This window comes from Sycon ciliatum, chromosome 6 (genome assembly GCF_964019385.1).
Source record: "Sycon ciliatum chromosome 6, ocSycCili1.1, whole genome shotgun sequence".
In the NCBI taxonomy this organism is placed as follows: Eukaryota; Metazoa; Porifera; class Calcarea; order Leucosolenida; family Sycettidae; genus Sycon; species Sycon ciliatum.
Genome location: NC_088648.1, coordinates 26,913,604 through 26,937,246, shown reverse-complemented (window position 1 = coordinate 26,937,246; position 23,643 = coordinate 26,913,604). Strand labels below are relative to the sequence as shown.

The window sequence follows — 23,643 nt, the reverse complement described above, 5'->3', positions numbered from 1 at the left end:
GAAGCGATTCACAAGATGTATTACAACAGGTTTGAGTCAAAATGTGTAATAATAGTGTCATTAATTTAGAGGAGCTTGAGTGCACCTAGTTCCTATTGCACTGCTGAAGAGAATGAAAATGATGAAAACATGCTGGAATATGCATGATTTAGATTGATGTGTGACTACTCTCTTATCCGAACATTCTTCTCATCTGAACCCTCTGGAGACAGCCTGCGCCCCGAGGGGTGGGGATAATCGGCACTCTCCTGTACATCTAATTCTATTCTTAAATTATATACATATTGTAGAGCTCTTTCTGCTGCCGGGAATGAGAAAACACATCCCAGGTAAGGATACGCCCCTCAAGGAAACACAGCTGGTGGATTCCAACAGTCAGGGGCGTCGCACACGGTACGGTCACTACGGTATTGACCGTACCACTTTTTGCCCCAGATACCCGTGAATCAACAAAATACACTGATCTGGGATTTAAAATTCCAAAATTTTCGGCTCAGCCACCACTCCCCCACGAGTCAATTGTACTTCAGATGGCTGACCGTACCACACTAAAATACCTTCCGACGCCCCTGACAGTGGTATGAAACTCATACACAATCAATTAGAAAATAAACCTTTGTTGGTGAAACAAAGTTGGGCGAGAGTATGATGTTCAAGTAAAACAATACTAAAGTGCCGTAACGTGAAGAAAGGAACGTAGCGCACAAGTCAATGAAGATAAATTCACATACAGAACACAATATGCCCAGATGTGGAAATTTAAGTCAAGATGAGCAGAATATACGCACATGCAAACACATACACACACAAGCGTGTGCACACAAACGCAAACACACACACACACACACACACACATACGCGCGCACACACACACACATACACACACACACACACACACACACACACTGTTGGCTGCTATAATGCGATGGCCTAGACAGAGGAAACAAAGTTTACACAAACAAATTCCTACTCTTTCTCTTTCTTTGTCTTCTTCTTCTTCTTCTTCCTCATATTCGATTCAAGGCAGGCTCTTCTATTTTTTTGCTTCGGCCAACCTCGTTTTGGGATCTGACCCACTTTATTGGGGCAGTACAGGTACCCTGAACCTGAGAGTGTCCTTCTGATGTCATCGCTCTCCTACATTTTCTGCACGTCTATATTATTCTTTCTACGAGGACAGCAGAAGGACAGAAACAAAGACATCCACACCATTTTTAAGACTGCATCTTCCAAAGAACACATCAAAAAGCAAATTCTACACGCCAAGCATCAGTTCACGCTGTAACAAATCTCCACGCTATGAAAAATTCGATCGAATGCCTGGTGGGAGATGCTTTTAAAAGGCTTGCATACATTTTCACAAAAGACATTGTTGTGGCTGCCACCGGATTCGTACAAAAATATGTCAACTTCTAATCAAGGACTGTAATAAGTTCTGCCTTAAATATTAAAGGGGAAGTCTGCTGAATTTTTTTAATTTCAGGACCCGTAGATTCGGGGCGCTGAGTTGAATGTTCTTTTCCAAGGAGGCTGCGGTCCATGGTTCGTCAGATACGCCAAATCGAACATGAGCGAACGTGAGCACGCAGTCTACCTGATCCAGGTGATAAGGTCACAGTGTGCAGCCAGGTAGCCACACCATCTATTTGTGTGCAAAATGGCCAATATTCGAAACGCGTTCGATTTGAGAACCATCTGTTGCAGCTTCTCCGGACCAAGAGCATTCGACTCACTGTTACAAGCCCTACGTACCCTGTGATTTTCAGCTCGGCAAAATTTGAGGATATCCCGTTTAAGCCGTTTCCGATTTAGACTTTTTACATCCGCTGGCTTCTGCGTGCATGCCATAGTCAACAAACATACGGAACACTACACTACAGTACTGCCGGGCGCCGAAGAACGGGGTCAGGGTTCTAGCCTAGCCCGTTCTCATTTTTAGCGAACACAGCAGTTTCGTTCTTATTCGATGGTACAGTCTTACATGCACATTTATGCGTCTGAGTGTACATCATATTCATATTGTACATTACGTTTCTACCTAGACCGTTCTTAAAAAATGGCGAAATTATAGCCTGGCCGTTCATCGGCGGTCCGTTCTTCGGCGCCCGGCAGTACTGTAGTAGTAGTAGTAGTAGTAGTAGTAGTAGTAGTAGTAGTAGTAGTAGTAGTAGTAGTAGTAGTAGTAGTAGTAGTAGTAGTAGTAGTAGTAGTAGTAGTAGTAGTAGTAGTAGTAGTAGTAGTAGTAGTAGTAGTAGTAGTAGTAGTAGTAGTAGTAGTAGTAGTAGTAGTAGTAGTAGTAGTAGTAGTAGTAGTAGTAGTAGTAGTAGTAGTAGTAGTAGTAGTAGTAGTAGTAGTAGTAGTAGTAGTAGTAGTAGTAGTAGTAGTAGTAGTAGTAGTAGTAGTAGTAGTAGTAGTAGTAGTAGTAGTAGTAGTAGTAGTAGTAGTAGTAGTAGTAGTAGTAGTAGTAGTAGTAGTAGTAGTAGTAGTAGTAGTAGTAGTAGTAGTAGTAGTAGTAGTAGTAGTAGTAGTAGTAGTAGTAGTAGTAGTAGTAGTAGTAGTAGTAGTAGTAGTAGTAGTAGTAGTAGTAGTAGTAGTAGTAGTAGTAGTAGTAGTAGTAGTAGTAGTAGTAGTAGTAGTAGTAGTAGTAGTAGTAGTAGTAGTAGTAGTAGTAGTAGTAGTAGTAGTAGTAGTAGTAGTAGTAGTAGTAGTAGTAGTAGTAGTAGTAGTAGTAGTAGTAGTAGTAGTAGTAGTAGTAGTAGTAGTAGTAGTAGTAGTAGTAGTAGTAGTAGTAGTAGTAGTAGTAGTAGTAGTAGTAGTAGTAGTAGTAGTAGTAGTAGTAGTAGTAGTAGTAGTAGTAGTAGTAGTAGTAGTAGTAGTAGTAGTAGTAGTAGTAGTAGTAGTAGTAGTAGTAGTAGTAGTAGTAGTAGTAGTAGTAGTAGTAGTAGTAGTAGTAGTAGTAGTAGTAGTAGTAGTAGTAGTAGTAGTAGTAGTAGTAGTAGTAGTAGTAGTAGTAGTAGTAGTAGTAGTAGTAGTAGTAGTAGTAGTAGTAGTAGTAGTAGTAGTAGTAGTAGTAGTAGTAGTAGTAGTAGTAGTAGTAGTAGTAGTAGTAGTAGTAGTAGTAGTAGTAGTAGTAGTAGTAGTAGTAGTAGTAGTAGTAGTAGTAGTAGTAGTAGTAGTAGTAGTAGTAGTAGTAGTAGTAGTAGTAGTAGTAGTAGTAGTAGTAGTAGTAGTAGTAGTAGTAGTAGTAGTAGTAGTAGTAGTAGTAGTAGTAGTAGTAGTAGTAGTAGTAGTAGTAGTAGTAGTAGTAGTAGTAGTAGTAGTAGTAGTAGTAGTAGTAGTAGTAGTAGTAGTAGTAGTAGTAGTAGTAGTAGTAGTAGTAGTAGTAGTAGTAGTAGTAGTAGTAGTAGTAGTAGTAGTAGTAGTAGTAGTAGTAGTAGTAGTAGTAGTAGTAGTAGTAGTAGTAGTAGTAGTAGTAGTAGTAGTAGTAGTAGTAGTAGTAGTAGTAGTAGTAGTAGTAGTAGTAGTAGTAGTAGTAGTAGTAGTAGTAGTAGTAGTAGTAGTAGTAGTAGTAGTAGTAGTAGTAGTAGTAGTAGTAGTAGTAGTAGTAGTAGTAGTAGTAGTAGTAGTAGTAGTAGTAGTAGTAGTAGTAGTAGTAGTACATGACTACACCCGCACTGCTGTGCTAGCGCTACGCGAGTCGTGTGGTAGATCTAAATGTACAAGAGACTAGTCAATACACGGACGTGTCATGTACTGCACCCGGTATGTAGTTAGAGAAGGTGTGCTCCTCCGGGCCGGTGATTGTGCTTTGAGAAAGAAATATTTTAGTTTTCCGCTTGGAATAGTCCAGCCTCATTTATGCTACAATGATGAGTCCACAACCGTGACAAGCGACAAAACCGCGAACAGCTCCCGGACCTAAAACGTTCAGATCCCGAAGTGTTGTGAGCCTTGAATCGAAGAGTCGTGTCCGTGGTTCCAAGAACCTGCATTGCATATCCAATCGAGCAGCGTCTGAGCTATGTTTGCACCAAAAATCGTGAAATTTTCCACTGTATCATGGAAATGCCACACCCTGCAGTCCCGCTGTTACCATATTTTACCGGTATAAGTCGACTTATTGAATTGGATTCAGTGCAAACAGGAATTTCGGATAATTGACCGTTTGGACAGTTGACATTCGGATAATCGGCATTCTACTGTAATCCTAGTGCATGCAATGAAACATACTTGACTGTTGGGAGTCTTGCTGCGTCAGTGCAAATTGGCAGTTAATGCTAGAAGCTGCAGTGAACAACATCACAAATAGAAAATATAGAAAAGCAAATACAACTGAACTTTGATACAGTTGAACATCGATTATCCGCACATCGACTATCCGACCATTCGATTATCCGTAACAGTTTTTTTGGGCGCACGTGCCGTAGAGTACGCACTGTGCATGTAGTGAGCCATTCAAAAAATACGAAAATTTTGAAAAGTAGCACTCTATTCTATTTACAATGTACATGTACATGTATTTACAGTGTGTTTTCTTATCCGGAACATTTGCCTTATCTGAACACCGCCTGACAGTTGTCTGCCCAGAGGTGGTCGGATAATCGATGTTCAACTGTACTGGAAATTACAGATCTGCTGCCCGCATCCACATGTCCATATTCTACATGTGCGATTGATCCTGCAAGATCTTCACTGCCCGTCTAATTGAGGATGGCACCCCGAATAGAACAGGCCGCTTCTAAACCAATCCAAGACCCAGGTTGTTATACTCCAGCAACCGGGCAAAGACCTGTCACCCATCCATGACCCATCAGCCCATCTCCTTATGCTCACATTTTGGTGTAGTAGTTGAGCACCTGTCCTTCCTTCATCAAGTGGATATCCTAAGCATGTGACTTACCGCTGGTATATCTCTGCACATCCATCTTGACTGGTTGTCAAGTCCCTTTCCGGAGAGGTAGAGTGGATGGTAGGGTCAGTGCAGTCCTGGCCACGCCATGAGAAAGAAGACATTTTCCCATCAGGAGAAGGCCAACATCCTCCCTCTGGGTAGTGCCTTGATACCTGCAGTGCAGTGCAGTAACATTAAACTGCAATTGAAACTGTCTCCATGCCATTGTTAAGCCCAGTTCACATTCGACGGGGCGCAACGGGACGCGACATAAGGATCGACGGGAAACGCCGGGACGGTCACCCCGTCACGGACTGTGCCTTATGACTCGCACCATTCGCTGTTGAACATCGCAAAGACTGGAGCATGTCGTGTCGTACGAATTGTACAAGATTTTACAGCTCACCCCAGCCGTCACAGGCCCTTACGTCCCGTACCGTCAGCGTTGCGTCGAAAGAGAACTAGGCTTTAGAAAGATTACGTGTTGGTATGTGCTCCTAATTACACACAAATATACAAAAGGTATATAAAGAGAAAGCATGATCCACCCCATCATTGACACCAACAGCCCGGCACAAGAGCAGCAGCACCTGCATTCTATTAACCCAAAGTTCATCTGCGAATATACTCACAGAGTCGTCTCCTTTACTGTGCCCGACCTTAGAAGAAAACAACACAGCAACGTAGTGTTGGTTTCGGTGAGGGCTTCTACGTTCACATGAACACACAGAAAAGCACAATATATTTCCAAACAGACGCCAACTAGTATAACCAAACAGCAACGACAACACCACAAAGACCTAACAGTCTCTTGAGCACAAAGTGTCTGGGATAAAAAAAGAGCAGAAGTTCACCATCGACACTGGTATTATAAAACTTTCTACAACTGCTGCAGAGGCAGCAGCAGGGTTCTAGTGCCCGGACCCAAAGCTCATCTGAGAATTTTCGCCATTGATACAAAGCAACGACCATGGTAGCAGCAGAGAGTAACAGCAGCAGCCGTTTGAGCAGCAGTATCAGCAGTCTCCAGCTTCAAGGGATTGACCTAGCAAATTTTACAGTAACATGAAAAGTGCAACTGCACTCTTTCCGGCACCAAATATGCCATGCTGTCCCCCGCTGCAAAATAGAGGACAACTCTCAACTGTCGCCAACACCTTGGCCCAGAGGGAGTCTTTCCTTCGACATTCGCCCCGGCCAAAGAAGGTCAAAACCCAAGTGGTGTAATCATGTATCTGCTTCTCCTATCGAGACACTGGCAAGGCTTGTATAGGCATGATAAATTGATAATACTGTATGCATATAACAAAGGCAAACGCACATACGCACAAACTCACGTCCATGCACATGTGCACAGACGGTGTCGTTGGCGTACACACACACACACACACACACACACGCGCGCGCGCCCAAGCCCACGCATGCACAGGACAAAGGCATGTGCAAAGGAGCATGCTCATAAAAGCACAGGACAGGCACACGACTGATCTACGGATGTATCACGACATTGAAGGGACGGAGCTTGCAGCAAGCCTTCACCCTCTGGAGATTCCTGAAATACATAAATACATGTCAGCAGTAAATAGTTGCAGCATAAACATTTCCACGGGGACTGTGCAGCTTCACTAACCTTAACTTCAGTCTCCCCAGAATGCAGCAATCAGACAACGGCTACGAAGAGGTGCAGGAAATTTGAACAACTGTTTCAAAAGCAGTCCTCCAAGCCTTCTGCACCAACAGGTGATTCAGTTCGTGCTCTTATACCATCCTGGCAGGTAGAGACATTTTCTAATAACACGAAGAGCACAATCATCAAGGTGGGCAAATCCTCAAGAGAGAGTGCACCCTAACTTACACTACAAATCATTTACTGGACACTACTGGACAGAGTGTCCAGTCCATTCAGTCCAGGGGAGAAGAGGCAAAGGCATAGGGCTCCTGAGAAGATGAAAGGGCAACACATTATCATTACTACATTAATTTTATTATTGGGGGCAGACGTCTTCTCTGTAAAATATGAGGACGAAAGGCACATCAGTACTCACATCCCTGCTCATATCACTGCTCATCCCTGTCCTCTACGAGGGCAATGCATTTAGGGCTGAAACAAGTATACAGATAACTCGCAAACCGATCGTTTTAAGAGCGCAATCGATAATCGTTAGGGTTCAAAGCGAATGCAAACGATTTTTTATGCATGCATACCAGTGGCAGTATTCTAGCCCTTGCCCTCCATCCAATTGTGGATACGAGTGCAATTGGTACTTTCAAGCGCAGTAATATTGATGCGTGGCTATGAAAGAGATCGGGAGTCAAGACGGTATCTTTTCGATTGATTCGTTGCGGAAGTTGGTGATAAGAGCTTCAAGCCAAAGGGTGACGACAAGCCTGATTCTTCGTTCTAGAAACAACAACATGAACTCCTCTAGTTCATATTGATAAAGCCTAGTTCAAATTCGACGGGACGCGGCGTAAGGATCGATGGGAAGCGACAGGACGGTCTGACGGCGTCCAATGTGAACACCAGGAACGGGAACGCAACCATACTACCGTACGGATCGGGAAGTGTTGGATCAGTTCAACTTTTCATACCGTAGACGGGCATAGACGGAGACGCAAGCGTACAAAACGGCTGCATTTTGAGTGAGAACAGGAGGCGGCGTCGTGCGCCATCCACTCCCGATTCGTACTGGGAAATTTTTAGGATTTCGAACACTGCGCTTCCCATGATAACTCGCAGAATGGCTAACACGACTTAAGTTGAATTTTAGCAAGATAAGATCTCATGTCACTTATGGTATTTAGGGATAGTTTAGGAGAATGACAGATGAACTGTTTTATCATTTCCTAGGGCTACTATTCGAATGGCACAACTTTCAGGGCTACTTTTTTGTCTCCATGAAAAACTGGTATTGTGAATTTGATTTCGCTTCATTCAAGGAGAAATAATTGAAAAGAAGTCCCGAAAAACAAGAAATTAGGTCCGAAAGTCACCCCGTCACGGACTGTGCCTTATGACTCGCGCCGTTCGCTGGAGAACATCGCAACGACTTCAGCATGTCGTGTCGTACGAATCGTAAAAGGTTTTACAGCTCACCCCAGCCGTCCCGACAGGCCCTTACGTCCTGTACCGTCAGTGTTACGTCGAATGTGAACTAGGCTTTAGACCAGTCAGATGTCTACAGGTGTCGACACAATTGCCTGAAATGTTTACAGAATACCAAACACTGAGCGGTAGCCTGGGTATATTTAGAGTGTTTGACTGGTGGCCACAGCTAATGTAGCAAAGGCATCATGGAATTTCTTCATAGTCTTGTGTTCGAGGTGCACGACTACAGCCGGAAAGAATCTATAATTATGAACCAACAATTATAATTGACCTCAATGTCTCAGTACTCATACTCCTTGTCAGTTTTGTGCTAGATTGTGCACGTCTGACTATTCGAAATCTGGTTTAGTTGGTCGACTCGATTGCATAACTTGTGCCCACATTTTTCTATGTTACAATGATATTCATCGCTAAAGAGATTGGTTGATCGCTTGGAGTTATTGAATGATCGTTTCAGCCCTAATTTATTTTCACCCTGGCCACAGCACTAGGCGAAATTCTCTGACACGGCCTTTACCTGCATCCACTGCTCTTTCGCATCACGACGAAGGACATGCAGGGGTTCTCTCTGAGCAGAGGAAAGTAGCCATCGCCACCACCACCATCACCATTCACCGACAATACTAGAGAGACTATTTTCCCCGTCGTGGGTACTTCCAATAAAGTAATTCCACTTACATAGGTACCGTCAGCGGCGCCACCATGTTCCCAACAGTGTATTCCTATCGTGGGTACTTCCACGGGCAATAAATTCGGCTCGTGCTGTCACTCGCAAGCCATCAAATTCCTATCTCCCTTGCGCGAATTGCCTCTGCAAACAAAATTATTTCAATGATTGGATTAATTCAGTTCTTTTCGCTCGTGCACGTCACGCCGGGTGCACTGCGCGCGCGGCCCATCTCCGCCCGTACATTGTTTCATCTTGTTTCATCTTGTTTCATTCGCGGCCCATCTACGCCCGTACTTCGAGTTTCATTTGGTTTCATCTTGTTTCATCTTGTTTCATTTTGTTTCATTTTGTTTCATTTCGTTTCATCTCGGCCCCATCTGCGCCCGTACATTGGCGTTTCATCTTGTTTCATCTCGTTTCATCTCGTTTCATCTCGTTTCATCTTGTTTCATCTGTTTCATCTGGGGGGAAGACGGGCCCGTCAACCTTGTTTAAGGAGGGGGCTAATCTTCTCGCAGAAAAGGGGGAAAAGGGGAGAAAAAGGGGGAAAAAGAGGGGGAAAAGAAGAGCGGGAAATTGAAAAAGAGGGGGTAAAGAATGGCGGGAAAAGGAAAAAGAGGGGGAAAAGGATGGCGGGAAGCATCCACCGTTTGAATGTGCATACATCTAAAGTGAGGCTTTTTCCAGGCTCTGCACAAGTACACGTCCACCACGGCCTCTCGCAGCCTCCTCCTCTTCCTCTCCCCCCCCCCCCCCCCATCACACACAATGTGCCGATTATCCTAATATCAACTATCCAAATGATTAATTATCCAAAATAATTGCTTCCATTTAATTGAGGGGTAGAAGATGAGTTTCAAGTTGTTGATTTTCGTCGCTCAGGGCACCATTGAAGCGATTCACAAGATGTATTACAACAGGTTTGAGTCAAAATGTGTAATAATAGTGTCATTAATTTAGAGGAGCTTGAGTGCACCTAGTTCCTATTGCACTGCTGAAGAGAATGAAAATGATGAAAACATGCTGGAATATGCATGATTTAGATTGATGTGTGACTACTCTCTTATCCGAACATTCTTCTCATCTGAACCCTCTGGAGACAGCCTGCGCCCCGAGGGGTGGGGATAATCGGCACTCTCCTGTACATCTAATTCTATTCTTAAATTATATACATATTGTAGAGCTCTTTCTGCTGCCGGGAATGAGAAAACACATCCCAGGTAAGGATACGCCCCTCAAGGAAACACAGCTGGTGGATTCCAACAGTCAGGGGCGTCGCACACGGTACGGTCACTACGGTATTGACCGTACCACTTTTTGCCCCAGATACCCGTGAATCAACAAAATACACTGATCTGGGATTTAAAATTCCAAAATTTTCGGCTCAGCCACCACTCCCCCACGAGTCAATTGTACTTCAGATGGCTGACCGTACCACACTAAAATACCTTCCGACGCCCCTGACAGTGGTATGAAACTCATACACAATCAATTAGAAAATAAACCTTTGTTGGTGAAACAAAGTTGGGCGAGAGTATGATGTTCAAGTAAAACAATACTAAAGTGCCGTAACGTGAAGAAAGGAACGTAGCGCACAAGTCAATGAAGATAAATTCACATACAGAACACAATATGCCCAGATGTGGAAATTTAAGTCAAGATGAGCAGAATATACGCACATGCAAACACATACACACACAAGCGTGTGCACACAAACGCAAACACACACACACACACACACACACATACGCGCGCACACACACACACATACACACACACACACACACACACACACACTGTTGGCTGCTATAATGCGATGGCCTAGACAGAGGAAACAAAGTTTACACAAACAAATTCCTACTCTTTCTCTTTCTTTGTCTTCTTCTTCTTCTTCTTCCTCATATTCGATTCAAGGCAGGCTCTTCTATTTTTTTGCTTCGGCCAACCTCGTTTTGGGATCTGACCCACTTTATTGGGGCAGTACAGGTACCCTGAACCTGAGAGTGTCCTTCTGATGTCATCGCTCTCCTACATTTTCTGCACGTCTATATTATTCTTTCTACGAGGACAGCAGAAGGACAGAAACAAAGACATCCACACCATTTTTAAGACTGCATCTTCCAAAGAACACATCAAAAAGCAAATTCTACACGCCAAGCATCAGTTCACGCTGTAACAAATCTCCACGCTATGAAAAATTCGATCGAATGCCTGGTGGGAGATGCTTTTAAAAGGCTTGCATACATTTTCACAAAAGACATTGTTGTGGCTGCCACCGGATTCGTACAAAAATATGTCAACTTCTAATCAAGGACTGTAATAAGTTCTGCCTTAAATATTAAAGGGGAAGTCTGCTGAATTTTTTTAATTTCAGGACCCGTAGATTCGGGGCGCTGAGTTGAATGTTCTTTTCCAAGGAGGCTGCGGTCCATGGTTCGTCAGATACGCCAAATCGAACATGAGCGAACGTGAGCACGCAGTCTACCTGATCCAGGTGATAAGGTCACAGTGTGCAGCCAGGTAGCCACACCATCTATTTGTGTGCAAAATGGCCAATATTCGAAACGCGTTCGATTTGAGAACCATCTGTTGCAGCTTCTCCGGACCAAGAGCATTCGACTCACTGTTACAAGCCCTACGTACCCTGTGATTTTCAGCTCGGCAAAATTTGAGGATATCCCGTTTAAGCCGTTTCCGATTTAGACTTTTTACATCCGCTGGCTTCTGCGTGCATGCCATAGTCAACAAACATACGGAACACTACACTACAGTACTGCCGGGCGCCGAAGAACGGGGTCAGGGTTCTAGCCTAGCCCGTTCTCATTTTTAGCGAACACAGCAGTTTCGTTCTTATTCGATGGTACAGTCTTACATGCACATTTATGCGTCTGAGTGTACATCATATTCATATTGTACATTACGTTTCTACCTAGACCGTTCTTAACCTGGCCGTTCATCGGCGGTCCGTTCTTCGGCGCCCGGCAGTACTGTAGTAGTAGTAGTAGTAGTAGTAGTAGTAGTAGTAGTAGTAGTAGTAGTAGTAGTAGTAGTAGTAGTAGTAGTAGTAGTAGTAGTAGTAGTAGTAGTAGTAGTAGTAGTAGTAGTAGTAGTAGTAGTAGTAGTAGTAGTAGTAGTAGTAGTAGTAGTAGTAGTAGTAGTAGTAGTAGTAGTAGTAGTAGTAGTAGTAGTAGTAGTAGTAGTAGTAGTAGTAGTAGTAGTAGTAGTAGTAGTAGTAGTAGTAGTAGTAGTAGTAGTAGTAGTAGTAGTAGTAGTAGTAGTAGTAGTAGTAGTAGTAGTAGTAGTAGTAGTAGTAGTAGTAGTAGTAGTAGTAGTAGTAGTAGTAGTAGTAGTAGTAGTAGTAGTAGTAGTAGTAGTAGTAGTAGTAGTAGTAGTAGTAGTAGTAGTAGTAGTAGTAGTAGTAGTAGTAGTAGTAGTAGTAGTAGTAGTAGTAGTAGTAGTAGTAGTAGTAGTAGTAGTAGTAGTAGTAGTAGTAGTAGTAGTAGTAGTAGTAGTAGTAGTAGTAGTAGTAGTAGTAGTAGTAGTAGTAGTAGTAGTAGTAGTAGTAGTAGTAGTAGTAGTAGTAGTAGTAGTAGTAGTAGTAGTAGTAGTAGTAGTAGTAGTAGTAGTAGTAGTAGTAGTAGTAGTAGTAGTAGTAGTAGTAGTAGTAGTAGTAGTAGTAGTAGTAGTAGTAGTAGTAGTAGTAGTAGTAGTAGTAGTAGTAGTAGTAGTAGTAGTAGTAGTAGTAGTAGTAGTAGTAGTAGTAGTAGTAGTAGTAGTAGTAGTAGTAGTAGTAGTAGTAGTAGTAGTAGTAGTAGTAGTAGTAGTAGTAGTAGTAGTAGTAGTAGTAGTAGTAGTAGTAGTAGTAGTAGTAGTAGTAGTAGTAGTAGTAGTAGTAGTAGTAGTAGTAGTAGTAGTAGTAGTAGTAGTAGTAGTAGTAGTAGTAGTAGTAGTAGTAGTAGTAGTAGTAGTAGTAGTAGTAGTAGTAGTAGTAGTAGTAGTAGTAGTAGTAGTAGTAGTAGTAGTAGTAGTAGTAGTAGTAGTAGTAGTAGTAGTAGTAGTAGTAGTAGTAGTAGTAGTAGTAGTAGTAGTAGTAGTAGTAGTAGTAGTAGTAGTAGTAGTAGTAGTAGTAGTAGTAGTAGTAGTAGTAGTAGTAGTAGTAGTAGTAGTAGTAGTAGTAGTAGTAGTAGTAGTAGTAGTAGTAGTAGTAGTAGTAGTAGTAGTAGTAGTAGTAGTAGTAGTAGTAGTAGTAGTAGTAGTAGTAGTAGTAGTAGTAGTAGTAGTAGTAGTAGTAGTAGTAGTAGTAGTAGTAGTAGTAGTAGTAGTAGTAGTAGTAGTAGTAGTAGTCAAAGAACTTTATTGAAAATCCATGATAATGTGATCGGAAAGATGATTGAAGAACAAATCCAAACTCGAGTCAAATCCAGGCAAATATTAGCAGTCACTACTAGCAAAGCAGATCACTATTCACAATAGCGCAACTTGGAAAGCCGGCCAAAGAGGAAGATATTGAAATTAACCGAAGGCTTCCGTGCACAGCACATGGAGGACCTTATAATTATATTCCCACTCACAACTGGAGCAAACGGCATTGGTCCAGGAATGAAATTGCTACACGCTTTCGGCAGTATGAAGCTCTGCACCCACGAAAGCAAGTAATCAGCCAGCGGAGCAAAGTAAAAGAGATCCTGCAGCGCAAATGCGACATTACTATTGCATAACTAAGCTCTGGCTGCTTCTCGACAATGAGCTGAACAATGTTCTTTAGAGCACGGGAACATTCGGAAGCGCACATACCATTGGTCGCGAAAACCAAAGGTGTGAAGGTGCCTCGCTCAACATCAATCACACGTTGTAGATAGGCCCGTTTCTTCTGTGCTTCGTTACGAGACAACTGGGCAAGTACATCCGATCTCGACAGCAAGGACGCCGAGGGGTGGGTGACCCTCACATCAAAAAATGCATCTTGCTGTCGAGACCAGAAGCCCCTTGCACAAATGTCCAAACGAGCCTCAGGAGAACGATTGGCAGTGGCACAATCCAATGACTCACCAGTCAAAGGCAGCAACGTAGGCTCTATCCTTACATCAGAAATGACAGCCGAAAACACCTCCGCCAGCAGGTCCCGGATCTCATTATGGCGTAGACTTGGGTAGCCCCCTGTTGGACATACTGCAGCGTGATCAAGCGTCATGGCCACTCCACATACGCAGGATGATGGTAATTCATCAAGTGGCCAGCCGTAACGAATTGCCACTGCATCACGAAAGTCGGACTTGTTCAAGACGAATCCACAGGAGGCAAGCGGCTCCGCCGTAAGCCAACTTCCCACACCGGCATCTCTGGAGGTTTCCAGCAGAACACGCTGAGGGCCACTTAGGGCAGGGGCCAGCTCTGACAGCTGGGTCCTATGCATATCAGCACGTTGATTGTTTTGATGTCTCCGGAGAACGCTGGTGTCGGAAACAACCCGAGCCGGCGTCAACTCATTGGACCCCGACCGCAGCATTCGCACGACGGGCCCAGTGACAACTTCACTTATCCGGCGCTGCACCTCTGCGTCCTCCGACACCACAGGAATAGCGAGGCCACCATATCGCACTGGTAATGCCAGCAGCTTCCGCTCCGAATCAGAAACCTCCGTCCGGCCAGTTAAGGTAGGGATATATTTATTATTTATGACATCATCCAGTGGTCTGTACGAAGAAGCCGACCCTGGATGACTTCGGATGTGATAATTCCACTTGCTCTTCATACCACGGACAAATGCGGAATATGCGGCGTGGGGCTGTGTAAGCGAGATGTCAGCCAAGAGGCTCATCTCCCGCACCCAACTCGCAATGTGGCTATCGAGATTATCGGCAATGAACGTCGACTGGCCAACAGCACCTCCCAGGTACCTCGCTCCACCGGTTCGTATTGCAATACCAGTGGCATCGAACATGTCAACGGCCGCCCGCTCAAAATCCGGCTTGACAAGGAGTGTCGTCTTTGAGGCATTGGGGAAATAACCATACTCCGGTCCAATGTCAGACAAAGCCAACCAAAACTTGTGCACGTCCATCATCCTTCCACCAGCCTCGCCGTCATCCGCATACCAGCACTGGCCAATAGATGGGTGGTCACTTGACAGGCGTCTGATCATAGGGCTAATAGCCAGCGCAAACAGTGCCATGGCCAAAGGATCGCCCTGGCAAGTACCCTCTCGAGACAAGATCCTGTCACCACCCGGCAGAAACAACGATATTGGAGCGCCATATGTGTTTTGGAAGATTGTGGATACGGCAGGACACACCCGAGGAACGTTATGAAGCGCTGCCTGTCTGTTAACAGCATTAAATGCATTAGACGCATCTATGAACAAAATGGCCTCTGTTTCCGGATCCAAATACTGGCTCTGCACAGCAAGGACCGCAGCCTCACACGCAGATGGCATGCCCACACAAACCTGAAATGGGGCTACAGCCGCAACAACATCAGTGGAGACGCAGTCCAATATAGCTTTAGCGATAATACGGCGGTGTACTTCACCAACAGCTATCGGTCTCACACCTATACTGGAAGTAGCGCCAGCAGCATCACCAGCAGACTTCTCCAAGGGAACAAGGCGAGCTGCCACGAACGCTGACAGAATCTGAGGATCGACAACCTCCCTGCAGAGTCGCTTCGCCGCGGCAGCCAACGCCGATGCAAGGTTCGCCGATGCTCCCTTGAACACAGTGAGCATTCTCTGCCAGGCAGCGACATCCAGTCCCGATGGACCCCCCGACCCAGAACTCTTCATGCGGCCAGCTGTCTTTTTGATTTTTTCTGCTGAAATCGTTTCAAACATAATCTGGTTAGGAAGATCTGGTTCACAGTCCAACAATATTCCCTCGGCTGGATCCACAGGAGCAGGGTGCTTCTTTTGAAGCACGTCACGGACCGTCTCACCCGAGGATTGCACCGCAATATCATCAGCCCGGAGAGGTTTGCCACACCGCCCCTCTGACAAACCAGACAGAGCCTGACCCAGCCGACCACCGTGCACTAGCTTAGCAAAATCCGTGTCCGACATTCCACTGTCTCCACCACCGCCAGCAGACCCCGAGCGGGGACGCAAGTGAGCCTGGACGCAACGGGACTCCTCCAACAGTGGCTGCAAGTCACCAGCAGCCCACATGTCCATGCGCCGCTGCAGATGCTCTGTATTCTCCTTGCTTCTGCTGTGCGGCTCAGGTCGCTGCAACAAGAGGTGACTAGCAACCGCCACACACTCCCAAGCGACACAGGCAGCTGGACCACCAGATGCAAACGTGTTTATGAAGTCCGCGATAATGTTAACGAAACGCTTGCCAGTGGAACCCGAGGGGGTCATAAAAAGGTTCCGCTGCCAGCACACAACCTGTCCATATGCAGTCCGCATCCAAATAGCCAACTCCGCATGCCGTGACCATAGAGGAGCAACTAGGGGAGCATCAGCAACCCCAGCAACGACATGGTCGCCACCATCCCCAGACTGCACAGGGCGACTCGCCCCCGAACATCGTGGGGGCGGCAGATCCACGCGCAAACACTCCGAAGACACCGGCGCAGGCGCAGGAGCAGACGCATGAGTATCTCCTGTTGCTCGATCACGGGAAGACTGAGGCCCGGAACTTGGCACATGACCAACCATGCCGCGGCGAGGCAGCGCAGATGCAGAGGCAGGAACAGACACCTGAGGATCTCCTAATGCGCCATCACGGGAAGACTGATGTCCGGAACTTGGCGCAGACCCAGCCGTCACCGCCGAGGCAGAGCTCCGAGTTGCTATTGTGCGAGAGTGTGAGCCAGATGGCGGAGGAACAGAGCCCAACACATCCCGGGAACCATGGGGCACCCAGCCAGGAGGTCGAAAAGGTGGAGCGCTACACACGGATTCGTCCGCACCCACTCCAACAACTGCGGTCTGCAGATTCACGTTGCCAAAATTTGTACATTTATTATCTCTGCCAGGGTAACAGTTGCTGCAGCAGCGTCCATCCGACGCACACGAACATGACTTGCAAGTCCCAGACGCTCTGCTGCAAGCGCAGCACGGTCGACCGCTCACAGCGCGTGACCGCGACATCCCATAGACACAGCACGGGCACACTGCATGCAAGGACTTAGCCCTAGCCTTAGGTGTAAACAGTGCGTCTACATGCAATGAGTAGTGTCACCTCGACTCGTCCCATACCAAGTATGCATCCAGAGCGCCATTGCAGGCAGTACAGGGCCAAACCACAACGTGTGCACAGCACAGCAAGCCAGCTCAAACAGGGCCCAAGGCCCGCACGCTCAAACGTGCCCAACACGGACCAACAGCTATAATGGCCGATTCGCAGCACAAGAAACTAGCTGGATGAAGGACTGGCGGGCTGGACGAGCCCAGAAGGAAGCAAACTACTCGAGCCGACTCCACATGTCACAAGGAAAGTAATTGAAAAGGTTTCAAACCGATTGAATTGAACAGTGGAGTAGAAAGTTAGACAATAACGGAGGAGCAAAAAGCCCAACCGGCCAGTAGTAGTAGTAGTAGTAGTAGTAGTAGTAGTAGTAGTAGTAGTAGTAGTAGTAGTAGTAGTAGTAGTAGTAGTAGTAGTAGTAGTAGTAGTAGTAGTAGTAGTAGTAGTAGTAGTAGTAGTAGTAGTAGTAGTAGTAGTAGTAGTAGTAGTAGTAGTAGTAGTAGTAGTAGTAGTAGTAGTAGTAGTAGTAGTAGTAGTAGTAGTAGTAGTAGTAGTAGTAGTAGTAGTAGTAGTAGTAGTAGTAGTAGTAGTAGTAGTAGTAGTAGTAGTAGTAGTAGTAGTAGTAGTAGTAGTAGTAGTAGTAGTAGTAGTAGTAGTAGTAGTAGTAGTAGTAGTAGTAGTAGTAGTAGTAGTAGTACATGACTACACCCGCACTGCTGTGCTAGCGCTACGCGAGTCGTGTGGTAGATCTAAATGTACAAGAGACTAGTCAATACACGGACGTGTCATGTACTGCACCCGGTATGTAGTTAGAGAAGGTGTGCTCCTCCGGGCCGGTGATTGTGCTTTGAGAAAGAAATATTTTAGTTTTCCGCTTGGAATAGTCCAGCCTCATTTATGCTACAATGATGAGTCCACAACCGTGACAAGCGACAAAACCGCGAACAGCTCCCGGACCTAAAACGTTCAGATCCCGAAGTGTTGTGAGCCTTGAATCGAAGAGTCGTGTCCGTGGTTCCAAGAACCTGCATTGCATATCCAATCGAGCAGCGTCTGAGCTATGTTTGCACCAAAAATCGTGAAATTTTCCACTGTATCATGGAAATGCCACACCCTGCAGTCCCGCTGTTACCATATTTTACCGGTATAAGTCGACTTATTGAATTGGATTCAGTGCAAACAGGAATTTCGGATAATTGACCGTTTGGACAGTTGACATTCGGATAATCGGCATTCTACTGTAATCCTAGTGCATGCAATGAAACATACTTGACTGTTGGGAGTCTTGCTGCGTCAGTGCAAATTGGCAGTTAATGCTAGAAGCTGCAGTGAACAACATCACAAATAGAAAATATAGAAAAGCAAATACAACTGAACTTTGATACAGTTGAACATCGATTATCCGCACATCGACTATCCGACCATTCGATTATCCGTAACAGTTTTTTTGGGCGCACGTGCCGTAGAGTACGCACTGTGCATGTAGTGAGCCATTCAAAAAATACGAAAATTTTGAAAAGTAGCACTCTATTCTATTTACAATGTACATGTACATGTATTTACAGTGTGTTTTCTTATCCGGAACATTTGCCTTATCTGAACACCGCCTGACAGTTGTCTGCCCAGAGGTGGTCGGATAATCGATGTTCAACTGTACTGGAAATTACAGATCTGCTGCCCGCATCCACATGTCCATATTCTACATGTGCGATTGATCCTGCAAGATCTTCACTGCCCGTCTAATTGAGGATGGCACCCCGAATAGAACAGGCCGCTTCTAAACCAATCCAAGACCCAGGTTGTTATACTCCAGCAACCGGGCAAAGACCTGTCACCCATCCATGACCCATCAGCCCATCTCCTTATGCTCACATTTTGGTGTAGTAGTTGAGCACCTGTCCTTCCTTCATCAAGTGGATATCCTAAGCATGTGACTTACCGCTGGTATATCTCTGCACATCCATCTTGACTGGTTGTCAAGTCCCTTTCCGGAGAGGTAGAGTGGATGGTAGGGTCAGTGCAGTCCTGGCCACGCCATGAGAAAGAAGACATTTTCCCATCAGGAGAAGGCCAACATCCTCCCTCTGGGTAGTGCCTTGATACCTGCAGTGCAGTGCAGTAACATTAAACTGCAATTGAAACTGTCTCCATGCCATTGTTAAGCCCAGTTCACATTCGACGGGGCGCAACGGGACGCGACATAAGGATCGACGGGAAACGCCGGGACGGTCACCCCGTCACGGACTGTGCCTTATGACTCGCACCATTCGCTGTTGAACATCGCAAAGACTGGAGCATGTCGTGTCGTACGAATTGTACAAGATTTTACAGCTCACCCCAGCCGTCACAGGCCCGTACCGTCAGCGTTGCGTCGAAAGAGAACTAGGCTTTAGAAAGATTACGTGTTGGTATGTGCTCCTAATTACACACAAATATACAAAAGGTATATAAAGAGAAAGCATGATCCACCCCATCATTGACACCAACAGCCCGGCACAAGAGCAGCAGCACCTGCATTCTATTAACCCAAAGTTCATCTGCGAATATACTCACAGAGTCGTCTCCTTTACTGTGCCCGACCTTAGAAGAAAACAACACAGCAACGTAGTGTTGGTTTCGGTGAGGGCTTCTACGTTCACATGAACACACAGAAAAGCACAATATATTTCCAAACAGACGCCAACTAGTATAACCAAACAGCAACGACAACACCACAAAGACCTAACAGTCTCTTGAGCACAAAGTGTCTGGGATAAAAAAAGAGCAGAAGTTCACCATCGACACTGGTATTATAAAACTTTCTACAACTGCTGCAGAGGCAGCAGCAGGGTTCTAGTGCCCGGACCCAAAGCTCATCTGAGAATTTTCGCCATTGATACAAAGCAACGACCATGGTAGCAGCAGAGAGTAACAGCAGCAGCCGTTTGAGCAGCAGTATCAGCAGTCTCCAGCTTCAAGGGATTGACCTAGCAAATTTTACAGTAACATGAAAAGTGCAACTGCACTCTTTCCGGCACCAAATATGCCATGCTGTCCCCCGCTGCAAAATAGAGGACAACTCTCAACTGTCGCCAACACCTTGGCCCAGAGGGAGTCTTTCCTTCGACATTCGCCCCGGCCAAAGAAGGTCAAAACCCAAGTGGTGTAATCATGTATCTGCTTCTCCTATCGAGACACTGGCAAGGCTTGTATAGGCATGATAAATTGATAATACTGTATGCATATAACAAAGGCAAACGCACATACGCACAAACTCACGTCCATGCACATGTGCACAGACGGTGTCGTTGGCGTACACACACACACACACACACACACACGCGCGCGCGCCCAAGCCCACGCATGCACAGGACAAAGGCATGTGCAAAGGAGCATGCTCATAAAAGCACAGGACAGGCACACGACTGATCTACGGATGTATCACGACATTGAAGGGACGGAGCTTGCAGCAAGCCTTCACCCTCTGGAGATTCCTGAAATACATAAATACATGTCAGCAGTAAATAGTTGCAGCATAAACATTTCCACGGGGACTGTGCAGCTTCACTAACCTTAACTTCAGTCTCCCCAGAATGCAGCAATCAGACAACGGCTACGAAGAGGTGCAGGAAATTTGAACAACTGTTTCAAAAGCAGTCCTCCAAGCCTTCTGCACCAACAGGTGATTCAGTTCGTGCTCTTATACCATCCTGGCAGGTAGAGACATTTTCTAATAACACGAAGAGCACAATCATCAAGGTGGGCAAATCCTCAAGAGAGAGTGCACCCTAACTTACACTACAAATCATTTACTGGACACTACTGGACAGAGTGTCCAGTCCATTCAGTCCAGGGGAGAAGAGGCAAAGGCATAGGGCTCCTGAGAAGATGAAAGGGCAACACATTATCATTACTACATTAATTTTATTATTGGGGGCAGACGTCTTCTCTGTAAAATATGAGGACGAAAGGCACATCAGTACTCACATCCCTGCTCATATCACTGCTCATCCCTGTCCTCTACGAGGGCAATGCATTTAGGGCTGAAACAAGTATACAGATAACTCGCAAACCGATCGTTTTAAGAGCGCAATCGATAATCGTTAGGGTTCAAAGCGAATGCAAACGATTTTTTATGCATTCATACCAGTGGCAGTATTCTAGCCCTTGCCCTCCATCCAATTGTGGATACGAGTGCAATTGGTACTTTCAAGCGCAGTAATATTGATGCGTGGCTATGAAAGAGATCGGGAGTCAAGACGGTATCTTTTCGATTGATTCGTTGCGGAAGTTGGTGATAAGAGCTTCAAGCCAAAGGGTGACGACAAGCCTGATTCTTCGTTCTAGAAACAACAACATGAACTCCTCTAGTTCATATTGATAAAGCCTAGTTCAAATTCGACGGGACGCGGCGTAAGGATCGATGGGAAGCGACAGGACGGTCTGACGGCGTCCAATGTGAACACCAGGAACGGGAACGCAACCATACTACCGTACGGATCGGGAAGTGTTGGATCAGTTCAACTTTTCATACCGTAGACGGGCATAGACGGAGACGCAAGCGTACAAAACGGCTGCATTTTGAGTGAGAACAGGAGGCGGCGTCGTGCGCCATCCACTCCCGATTCGTACTGGGAAATTTTTAGGATTTCGAACACTGCGCTTCCCATGATAACTCGCAGAATGGCTAACACGACTTAAGTTGAATTTTAGCAAGATAAGATCTCATGTCACTTATGGTATTTAGGGATAGTTTAGGAGAATGACAGATGAACTGTTTTATCATTTCCTAGGGCTACTATTCGAATGGCACAACTTTCAGGGCTACTTTTTTGTCTCCATGAAAAACTGGTATTGTGAATTTGATTTCGCTTCATTCAAGGAGAAATAATTGAAAAGAAGTCCCGAAAAACAAGAAATTAGGTCCGAAAGTCACCCCGTCACGGACTGTGCCTTATGACTCGCGCCGTTCGCTGGAGAACATCGCAACGACTTCAGCATGTCGTGTCGTACGAATCGTAAAAGGTTTTACAGCTCACCCCAGCCGTCCCGACAGGCCCTTACGTCCTGTACCGTCAGTGTTACGTCGAATGTGAACTAGGCTTTAGACCAGTCAGATGTCTACAGGTGTCGACACAATTGCCTGAAATGTTTACAGAATACCAAACACTGAGCGGTAGCCTGGGTATATTTAGAGTGTTTGACTGGTGGCCACAGCTAATGTAGCAAAGGCATCATGGAATTTCTTCATAGTCTTGTGTTCGAGGTGCACGACTACAGCCGGAAAGAATCTATAATTATGAACCAACAATTATAATTGACCTCAATGTCTCAGTACTCATACTCCTTGTCAGTTTTGTGCTAGATTGTGCACGTCTGACTATTCGAAATCTGGTTTAGTTGGTCGACTCGATTGCATAACTTGTGCCCACATTTTTCTATGTTACAATGATATTCATCGCTAAAGAGATTGGTTGATCGCTTGGAGTTATTGAATGATCGTTTCAGCCCTAATTTATTTTCACCCTGGCCACAGCACTAGGCGAAATTCTCTGACACGGCCTTTACCTGCATCCACTGCTCTTTCGCATCACGACGAAGGACATGCAGGGGTTCTCTCTGAGCAGAGGAAAGTAGCCATCGCCACCACCACCATCACCATTCACCGACAATACTAGAGAGACTATTTTCCCCGTCGTGGGTACTTCCAATAAAGTAATTCCACTTACATAGGTACCGTCAGCGGCGCCACCATGTTCCCAACAGTGTATTCCTATCGTGGGTACTTCCACGGGCAATAAATTCGGCTCGTGCTGTCACTCGCAAGCCATCAAATTCCTATCTCCCTTGCGCGAATTGCCTCTGCAAACAAAATTATTTCAATGATTGGATTAATTCAGTTCTTTTCGCTCGTGCACGTCACGCCGGGTGCACTGCGCGCGCGGCCCATCTCCGCCCGTACATTGTTTCATCTTGTTTCATCTTGTTTCATTCGCGGCCCATCTACGCCCGTACTTCGAGTTTCATTTGGTTTCATCTTGTTTCATCTTGTTTCATTTTGTTTCATTTTGTTTCATTTCGTTTCATCTCGGCCCCATCTGCGCCCGTACATTGGCGTTTCATCTTGTTTCATCTCGTTTCATCTCGTTTCATCTCGTTTCATCTTGTTTCATCTGTTTCATCTGGGGGGAAGACGGGCCCGTCAACCTTGTTTTTCGCAACAACTGGCTACATACAGTCATGTGATCCAACCTTCATCGTGTCTGAAATGCGTGCAACTGGAACGCATTGTACGAGTTCATGACGTTGTGGACACGTAACACTTTTAGCACTTTGGCCACTGTATGTAGCAACGCAGTCAGGTGCGTACCGGTAAATATACAGTCATGTACACTCGTACAATTGTAGCCAAAGAAATCCAATCCACACTATAAGTCAAAAGCAGCACCAATACGGTGCTCGGATGGGTTTTTGGACGATGCAGGATGTACGGTATTGGATTGAAATTGCGAAATAGCACTTGTTTCAGTCTGAGTAGTAGTAGTAGTATTAATTATTTTACTAGGGAAACCCCCACAGACTGTGAGTCTTTTTACAGGGTACACTGAGTGTTGACTCATGGGTCAAATTCCTTTGGCCACGGCATAAAATACCAAACCAAAGCTATTCCACTAATCCGAAATGATTATTTGCACCGAGTAGGTGTTTTGTTAAGAAGTCATGGAGAGCCATGGAGGAGACATACGAAGAGGAGTGTTCTCGTTGTGCCTCAGGCTCTGGCGATAGAGCCTCCACAAGATGTAGCGAA

The 23,643-nt window shown here is 45.4% G+C and overlaps 2 protein-coding genes and 1 long non-coding RNA gene across 3 annotated transcripts in view; 2 read left to right on the top strand and 1 right to left on the bottom strand.

Annotated features, from left to right (window-relative positions):
* The window catches only part of LOC135819823 (sushi, von Willebrand factor type A, EGF and pentraxin domain-containing protein 1-like), a 228,964-nt gene that overhangs the window by 977 nt on the left and 204,344 nt on the right, over nt 1–23,643 (top strand). The window lies entirely within an intron of this gene.
* LOC135819827 (sushi, von Willebrand factor type A, EGF and pentraxin domain-containing protein 1-like) overlaps nt 1–23,643 on the top strand; it is a 219,165-nt gene that overhangs the window by 147,508 nt on the left and 48,014 nt on the right. The window lies entirely within an intron of this gene.
* LOC135819828 (uncharacterized) lies at nt 884–22,744 on the bottom strand. The gene is made up of 10 exons (XR_010553989.1): nt 22,404–22,744; nt 20,408–20,565; nt 19,410–19,485; nt 18,796–18,959; nt 18,126–18,179; nt 6,522–6,679; nt 5,524–5,599; nt 4,901–5,064; nt 4,231–4,284; nt 884–1,168 (listed from the first exon to the last, which is right to left on the bottom strand). It is a non-coding gene; the product is annotated as an uncharacterized LOC135819828 (long non-coding RNA).